The following is a 9,897-nucleotide window of genomic DNA, read 5'->3' on the forward strand; positions in this document are numbered from 1 at the left end:
ATACAGAAAAGCTAAACGAAAGCCATCAACACCTAAACAGAAAAAAGCAAGGTTACAATGGGCTAAGGAAAAGCAATCGTGGACTGTGGATGACTGGATGAAGGTCATATTCAGTGATGAATCTGCATTGGGCAAGGTGACGATGCTGGAACTTTTGTTTGGTGCCGTTCCAATGAGATTTATAAAGATGACTGCCTGAAGAGAACATGCAAATTTCCACAGTTATTGATGATATGGGGCTGCATGTCAGGTAAAGGCACTGGGGAGATGGCTGCCATTACATCTTCAATAAATGCACAAGTTTATGTTGATATTTTGGACACTTTTCTTATCCCATCAATTAAAAGGATGTTTGGGGTGGGTTTCTCAATAAATGTGACAAAATCTGAAGCTTTGATGCTCTCGGGACCCGCAAAACCTACGTGGGCTCAAAAGTACCCTATTCAGTGGAAAACCCAATCTATTACATATCTGGGTGTTCAAATTACTAGATCTCCAGTAGAACTACAGCGGACCAACTTGCAGGCATTTATCAGGTCATTGCAAGATGACTTGAATGCATGGAGCAAGTTCACCCTATCTTTTATAGGTCGGGCAAACCTAATAAAAATGATCTCTTTCCCGCGGTTGTTATACCTGTTTAATGTCCTGCCGTTCTATTTAAGACCTGTAGATGAACGCAACATCAATAGACTATTCCGCAATTTCATATGGCAGGGAAGGAGACCTAGAATTGGACTGTACATCCTCCAGCAGCCTAAGACTAATGGGGGAATCAATTTCCCAGATGTTAAATTATATAATCTGGCAGCCAATATGCGGATCCTTAGGGACTGGCTGAACGGTACATCCACGTATTCATCCACTACCGTAGAATCATCTCTGATAGGTAATGGGTCCCTGGTAAGCTTATTACATTCCCCTTATCCCTCATTATCATCAGACCACGAAAATAACCCCTTATTCATGTCAATGTGGAGGACGTGGGTGGTGGTGCGTAGGAGGCTACACTTGTCCAGTGGTGTTTCGCTTGCACAATCATTTTCCAATAATCCTAGTTTTCAGGATGGAAAGGCACACCCCATCTTCTCTAGATGGCAGAGAGGGGGTTTACAGTCCATTAGGGACATAGTTGACACACAGACAAGAACCGTCATTTCATTTGCTCAGGCATGCACTTTGTTCGACTATATACGCGCACACCCTTTTCACTACATGCAGCTGCAAAGCTACGCAGATAGTGTCATACATGCTTTCAACGACAATGACTGGCAGGACGAGTTACTGAGCAAGTTAAATACATGCACTCAGAACAAGGGTCTGGTCTCGGGGTACTATACATTCCTTCGTCCTCTGATGCAGTATGATGCCGTAGGGGTGGGAATCACAAAATGGCAGGTGGATGATGTCTCCTTTACACCATCTTTTATCTTGCGGGCACTACAGAAAGCACTCAAATATATACCTTCTGTCTCTTATTGGGAAATGGCGTTACAGATCCTGCACAAAACCTATGTTTCACCAAAACGTAGTTATCTGATGGGGAATCTGGCGAGCCCGGCCTGTTCTGGATGTGGGGAATTTGAAGTGGACCACTATCACTGCTTTTGGGCTTGTCCACAAATTCAATTGTTCTGGCAGCGTATACATACCTTCGTGTTGACGCACACCTCATATAACATCACACTTACTTCAGCCTGGGCTCTCTTTGGTCATATTACAGATAGTGATGTCCATATACCATATCATGGTAAAAAATTCCTTTTTATTATCTCAGCTGCAGCTCGTAAAACAGTTCTGCAAAACTGGTTGGCGCCTAAAGTGCCCACATTGCGACTTTTCCTAGAGAAACTTGCTTTTTTGTTTGGAATGGACTGGATAGAGGCTTCCCTCCAGAAAGAGAGAAGGACTCAGACATTCTTTGACACATGGGAACCATTTATAGCGATTCTTCCGGCTCACACTAAGCAAGGAATCAGAGATTGTTTTAAGATGACTACTTGGTTCTTGGAACAAATAATAGCAGGTCGTCCGCCTCTGTGAGGATGATTCGCGGATTGAGACATATAAACCTGAGGATGTAGGAGTGGAAGCCGTGTGCTCTTCCCCCTTCCCCCTTCCTTCATTTCCCTCATGTGTTCTTCTCCCCCTCCCCCCCCCCCCCCTTTTTTTTTTTTTTTTACTTCTTTGTTATGTTTAGGCAAATTATTTTATTTACTTACTGATTGATACAAGAATGTGCAAATTGTATTCCCCTTTTTTTTTTTTGTGTGTGTTTTATCTAAATTTTATATCTGTATTGTCAAAAAAGTTTAATAAAAGCATTATTGGAAAAAAAAAAAAGGATGTTTGGGGATGATTAAATCATTTTCCAAGATGATAATGCATCCGGCCATAGAGCAAAGACTGTGAAAACATTCCTTGAAAAAAGACGGATAAGGTCAATGTCATGGCCTGCAAATAGTCCGGATCTCAGTCCAATTGAAAATCTTTGGTGGAAGTTGAAGAAAATGGTCCATGACAAGAATCCAACCTGCAAAGCTGATCTGGCAACAGCAATCGGAGGAAGTTGGAGCCAGATTGATGAAGAGTACTGTGTGACCCTCATTAAGTCCAGGCCTCAGAGACTAAAAGCCTGAGGTGGTGCAACAAAATACTAGTGATGTGTTGGAGGGTTTTTTTGTCCGTTTTTCATGATTCCATAATTTTTTCCCTCAGAATTGAGTGATTCCATAATTTTTTCCCTGTGCTTGGTTTAAAAAAGTAACCATTACTGACTACCACATATTTTGTTCTTGATTTCTTTTAGTGTTTCTTAAAGCCAGAAAGTTGCCATTTGACTTTAGTTTTGTGCCATGTCTGTGATCTGATTTTTTTCTACAAAATTAAACAACTGAATGAACATCCTCCAAGGCCGGTGATTCCATAATTTTTGCCGGGGGTTGTACTATATATCTGCAATGATTCAATAGCGTGTCTTTACTAAACCTCAGATAAGAGATCACAGCTCCAATGGAAGAAAACCCAGCTCCTCATCATAAGGAAACCACATGGTGACGTCCCCATTACCTACCCTCCCCCGTCACACAATTTCTGAATAACATACATTAGCCGTGGTGTTAGGGTACCGTCACACTATACGATTTACCTACGATCACGACCAGCGATACGACCTGGCCGTGATCGTAGGTAAATCGTAGTGTGGTCGCTGGGGAGCTGTCACACAGACAGCTCTCCAGCGACCAACGATGCCGAGGTCCCTGGGTAACCAGGGTAAACATCGGGTAACTAAGCGCAGGACCGCGCTTAGTTACCCGATGTTTACCCTGGTTACAAGCGTTAAACTAAAAAAAAACAAACAGCACATACTTACATTCTGGTGTCCGTCAGGTCCCTTGCAGTCTGCTTCCCGCATTCACTGACTGCCGGCCGTAAAGTGAAAGTGAAAGCACAGCCGCTGTGCTCTGCTTTCACTTTACGGCCGGCAGTCACAGTGCGGGAAGCAGACGGCAAGGGACCTGACGGACACCAGAATGTAAGTATGTGCTGTTTTTTTTTTTTTAGTTTAACGCTTGTAACCAGGGTAAACATCGGGTAACTAAGCGCGGTCCTGCGCTTAGTTACCCGATGTTTACCCTGGTTACAAGCGAACGCATCGCTGGATCGCATCGCTAGATCGCTAGATCGGTGTCACACACACCGATCTAGCGATGACAGCGGGAGATCCAGCGATGAAAGAAAGTTCCATACGATCTGCTACGACGTACGATTCTCAGCAGGATCCCTGATCGCTGCTGCGTGTCAGACACAGCGATATCGTAACGATATCGCTGGAACGTCACGAATCGTACCGTCGTAGCGATCGAAATGTTATAGTGTGACGGTACCCTTAGTTAGGACTACAGAGTGTAAGATAAAAAGTGAACAGTCGAAGAAGTAAAAAAAAAAAAAAAAAAAATGTAGTCACATTTGCCATAAGGCTGGGGAGACATATTTGGCACAAACTTTGGCAACTTGCGGTCATGCGACTATTTTAGAGCAAATAAAACAGTCTTGTGGCAGATAGGCGACTGGTCGAGTGCGACTTGTTACCGGCAGTAAAATCCAGTGTGGCTGCTACACGTCATTGAGTATAAAGCACATCAAAATGATGCCGCACAACAACTGTCCATGTCACCGATGGCAGCAATCTGAGGATACAAGTCAGCAGCGCAGGATCCAAGCTGTCACCAAGCTCAGAGGACGACTATCGGGATGCAACTGCAGCGACATCCCCGCTGTGAGAAGCATCAGATCAGTGCAGATTTTTAGCCTTTAAATTTAACTAGAGAAGATCAAAATAAGATTTACTGGCTGCCGACCAAAGCCTGCAAACCTCCTACCTGACGGCAAAGTGGCGCCTCTTCTGACCATCGGATAATGATGCCTGCATGGTGCTGCACCCAGTGAACTAATCAGAAGCCAGAAGGAGGTTCAAAGGGCGCGGCGCCTATGGACCAGGGTCCTGCAAATCTTTGTGATCATATTTTTATTATGCTTTGCTCATATAGTGCCATCATATTCCACAGCACTTTACAGACAATATCAACCCTTCCTGGGTCTTTGTCACAATGGTCGCTGGTAGCCTGGAAGCCACCATATGACTCCTCCAGGCTCCTCCTTACCACATGGGCCTTTGCTACTCCTTCCCGTACCCTAAGGTGGTGTATAACGCCCTCTTATACCATGTGTCCTCACTTCATGCTCCGGTCTCTCTATCCCATAAACTCCTTACAGATGTTGTTCTTGGTGGGATTTGAACCCAAGACCCCAGTGCTGCAAATCAACAGTGACAACCACAGATCCACCGTGAGCTGCCCACTGTACAGCACTAACCACCGATCCACCAGGCAATGCCCACTGTACAGTGCTAACCACTGATCCACCGTGTGCTGCAAATCAACAGTGACAACCACCGACCCACCGTGAGCTGCCCACTGTACAGCACTAACCACCGATCCACCAGGCAATGCCCACTGTACAGTGCTAACCACTGATCCACCGTGTGCTGCAAATCAACAGTGACAACCACAGATCCACCGTGAGCTGCCCACTGTACAGCACTAACCACCGATCCACCAGGCAATGCCCACTGTACAGTGCTAACCACTGATCCACCGTGTGCTGCAAATCAACAGTGACAACCACCGACCCACCGTGAGCTGCCCACTGTACAGCACTAACCAATGATCCACCGGGCAATGCCCACTGTACAGTGCTAACTACTGATCCACCGTGTGCTGCAAATCAACAGTGACAACCACCGACCCACCGTGAGCTGCCCACTGTACAGCACTAACCACCGATCCACCGGGCACTGCCCACTGTACAGTGCTAACCACTGATCCACCGTGTGCTGCAAATCAACAGTGACAACCACCGACCCACCGTGAGCTGCCCACTGTACAGCACTAACCACCGATCCACCGGGCACTGCCCACTGTACAGTGCTAACCACTGATCCACCGTGTGCTGCAAATCAACAGTGACAACCACCGATCCACCATGTGCTGCCCACTGTCCAGCAATAACGACCGATCCACCGTACGCTGCCCATTGTACAGTGCTAACTACCGATCCACTGTACGCAGCCCACTATACAGTGGTAACCACCGATCCACCGTGCGCTGTCCCCTAAACAGCGCTAACCACCGATCCACCGTTGGCTGCCCCCTATACAGCGCTAACCACCGACCCACCGTGAGCTGCCCACTGTACAGCACTAACCACCGATCCACCATGTGCTGCCCACTGTCCAGCGCTAACCACCGATCCACCGTACGCTGCCCATTGTACAGTGCTAACCACCGATCCACTGTACGCTGCCCACTATACAGTGCTAACCACCGATCCACCGCGCACTGCCCCCTATACAGCGCTAACCACCGATCCACCGTACGCTGCCCCCTATACAGCGCTAACCACCGATCCACCGTACGCTGCCCCCTATACAGCGCTAACCACCGATCCACCGTACGCTGCCCCTATACAGCTCTAACTACCGATCCACCGTGCATGGCCCCCTATACAGCGCTAACCACCGATCCACCGTACGCTGCCCTCTATACAGCGTTAACCACCGATCCACCGTGCGCTGCCCATTCTACAGTGCTAACCACCGATCCACTGTACGCTGCCCACTATACAGTGCTAACCACCGATCCACCGCGCACTGCCCCTATACAGCGCTAACCACCGATCCACCGTATGCTGCCCCCTATACAGCGCTAGCCACCGATCCACCGTACGCTGCCCCTATACAGCTCTAACTACCGATCCACCGTGCACTGCCCCCTATACAGCGCTAACCACCGATCCACCGTGCGCTCCCCATTCTACGGTGCTAACCACTGATCCACCGTGCGCTGCCCATTCTACAGCGCTAACCACCGATCCACCGTACGCTGCCCATTGTACAGTGCCAGCCAGTGATCCACCGTACACTGCCCATTGTACAGTGCTAACTACCCATCCACTGTGAGTTGCCCTTTGTACAGTGCTAACCATCGATCCAACATGTGATGAATTATCTCTAAATGTAACCAAAAAATATTGCATTCACTGGCAGTAAGCAGAGAACTTGGAAACCACTAAAGAGGCAAAACTGAAATAAAAGAAAGCTGCAAACCAATTCCCAATTGATCACGTAACACAAAGAAAAATCGAGTGAGAGCAAAACATATTTCAGAGTTGAAAAATAAAGAAAAAAAAAAGATTTGCCAACCTTTAGGCTGCCGTCACACTAGCAGTATTTGGTCAGTATTTTACAGCAGTATTTGTAAGCCAAAACCAGGAGTGGAACAATCAGAGGAAAAGTATAACAGAAACATATGCACCACTTCTGTATTTATCACCCACTCCTGGTTTTGGCTACAAATACTGATGTAAAATACTGACCAAATACTGATAGTGTGACGGCAGCCTTAAAATGAATTAACTTGTACAGTAAGAATTGGTAAAAAGAGGGAGGACAAAAAAAAAGAAGAAAGAGACAAAACGGCATTTTTTAAATTGTCACCCCCCCCCCCCAAAAAAAAAAAAAATGCGTACCACTAATCTTACTACAGAGCCTCAAAGGGGTTGTCCAGGACTTTAACAATAATGGCTTATCCTGTGACACCCCCACCATCAGCTGATCTAGGTGTCCGCTGGAACTGCTTAGTGGCGGAGCCGCACATTCAATGCCTATTCAAATCAATAGGGGGCGGTATGTAGTACCCGCAGCGGCCACTAACACAAAAATAAAAAATGGCAAAGAAAAAAGCGAAACCGCAAAAAAAAAGAAAATCCCTGGCTCCCTATAGAATTTGATTCTTGGGTTCCGGCACCTGTGAGACCTCGACAGATGCTGAAACCTGGAGCACCCGGGACCTTTCTGAAAAACCTCATGCGGCATCAGAATCTGCTTACACACCAGTGCGGAACTACAAGTATCAGCATGATCTACTAACTGCCCCTCCTTCCCAGACCTGAGGAACTACAGAAACCAGTATATTCTACAAAATTCCCTTCCCACCATACCTTAGGAACTATAAGTACCAGCATGTTTTACTAACTGCTCCCCCTCCCAGACCTTAGGAACTACAAGAACCAGCATGTTCTAACAGGCCCCTCCTCCACAGACATGAGGAACTACAGGTACCAGCATGTTCTAGTAAACGCCTCTCCTCAGTCCTAAGGAACTACGAGTACCAGTATGTTCTACTAGCTGCCCCTCCCTCAGACCTGAAGAACTACAAGTACCAACATATTCTTCTAACTGCCCCTCCCCCAGATCTGAAAAAACCACAAGTACCAGCATGTTCTTCTAACTGCCCCTCCCTCATAGCTGAAGAACTACAAGTACCAACATATTCTTCTAACTGCCCCTCCCCCATAGCTGAAGAACTACAAGTACCAACATATTCTTCTAACTGCCCCTCCCCCATAGCTGAAGAACTACAAGTACCAACATATTCTTCCAACTGCCCCTCCCCCATAGCTGAAGAACTACAAGTACCAACATATTCTTCTAACTGACCCACCCCCAGACCTGAAGAACTACAAGTACCAGCATATTCTTCTAACTGACCCACCCCTATAGCTGAAGAACTACAAGTACCAACATATTCTTCTAACTGACCCACCCCCAGACCTGAAGAACTACAAGTACCAACATATTCTTCTAAATGACACACGCCCAGACCTGAAGAACTACAAGTACCAACATATTCTTCTAACTGACCCACCCCCAGACCTGAAGAACTACAAGTACCAACATATTCTTCTAACTGACCCACCCCCAGACCTGAAGAACTACAAGTACCAACATATTCTTCTAACTGACCCACCCCCATAGCTGAAGAACTACAAGTACCAACATATTCTTCCAACTGCCCCTCCCCCATAGCTGAAGAACTACAAGTACCAACATATTCTTCTAACTGACCCACCCCCAGACCTGAAGAACTACAAGTACCAACATATTCTTCTAACTGACCCACCCCCATAGCTGAAGAACTACAAGTACCAACATATTCTTCCAACTGCCCCTCCCCCATAGCTGAAGAACTACAAGTACCAACATATTCTTCCAACTGCCCCTCCCCCATAGCTGAAGAACTACAAGTACCAACATATTCTTCTAACTGACCCACCCCCAGACCTGAAGAACTACAAGTACCAACATATTCTTCTAACTGCCCCTCCCCTATAGCTGAAGAACTACAAGTACCAACATATTCTTCTAACTGCCCCTCCCCTATAGCTGAAGAACTACAAGTACCAACATATTCTTCTAACTGACCCACCCCCAGACCTGAAGAACTACAAGTACCAGCATATTCTTCTAACTGCCCAACTTGACCAAACCGCTGCACGGCCAGCTCTACCCTCACCTACTGTATCCTCACCCATCCCTTGTAGATTGTGAGCCCTCGCGGGCAGGGTCCTCTCTCCTCCTGTACCAGTTGTGACTTGTATTTTTCAAGATTATTGTACCTGTATTTATTATATATACCCCTCCTCACATGTAAACCGCCATGGAATAAATGGCGCTATAATAATAAATAATAATAATAATAATAATAATAACTGCCCCTCCCCTATAGCTGAAGAACTACAAGTACCAACATATTCTTCCAACTGCCCCTCCCCCATAGCTGAAGAACTACAAGTACCAACATATTCTTCCAACTGCCCCTCCCCCATAGCTGAAGAACTACAAGTACCAGCATGTTCTTCCAACCGCCCCTCTTCTAACTGACCCACCCCCATAGCTGAAGAACTACAAGTACCAACATATTCTTCCAACTGCCCCTCCCCCATAGCTGAAGAACTACAAGTACCAGCATGTTCTTCCAACCGCCCCTCCCCCATAGCTGAAGAACTACAAGTACCAGCATATTCTTCTAACTGCCCCTCCCCTATAGCTGAAGAACTACAAGTACCAGCATATTCTTCTAACTGCCCCTCCCCTATAGCTGAAGAACTACAAGTACCAGCATATTCTTCCAACTGCCCCTCCCCCATAGCTGAAGAACTACAAGTACCAACATATTCTTCCAACTGCCCCTCCCCCATAGCTGAAAAACTACAAGTACCAACATATTCTTCCAACTGCCCCTCCCCCATAGCTGAAGAACTACAAGTACCAGCATGTTCTTCTAACCGCCCCTCCCCTATAGCTGAAGAACTACAAGTACCAGCATGTTCTTCTAACCGCCCCTCCCCTATAGCTGAAGAACTACAAGTACCAGCATGTTCTTCTAACCGCCCCTCCCCCATAGCTGAAGAACTACAAGTACCAGCATGCTCTTCTAATTGCCCCTCCCCCATAGCTGAAGAACTACAAGTACCAGCATGCCATTCTCCCCAGCA

General features: G+C 46.6%; 1 protein-coding gene across 1 annotated transcript in view; it reads right to left on the reverse strand.

Moving 5' to 3' along the window:
• EED (embryonic ectoderm development) overlaps positions 1–9,897 on the reverse strand; it is a 28,693-nt gene that overhangs the window by 18,515 nt on the left and 281 nt on the right. The window lies entirely within an intron of this gene.

This window comes from Ranitomeya imitator, chromosome 3 (assembly GCF_032444005.1).
Source record: "Ranitomeya imitator isolate aRanImi1 chromosome 3, aRanImi1.pri, whole genome shotgun sequence".
Taxonomy (NCBI): domain Eukaryota; kingdom Metazoa; phylum Chordata; class Amphibia; order Anura; family Dendrobatidae; genus Ranitomeya; species Ranitomeya imitator.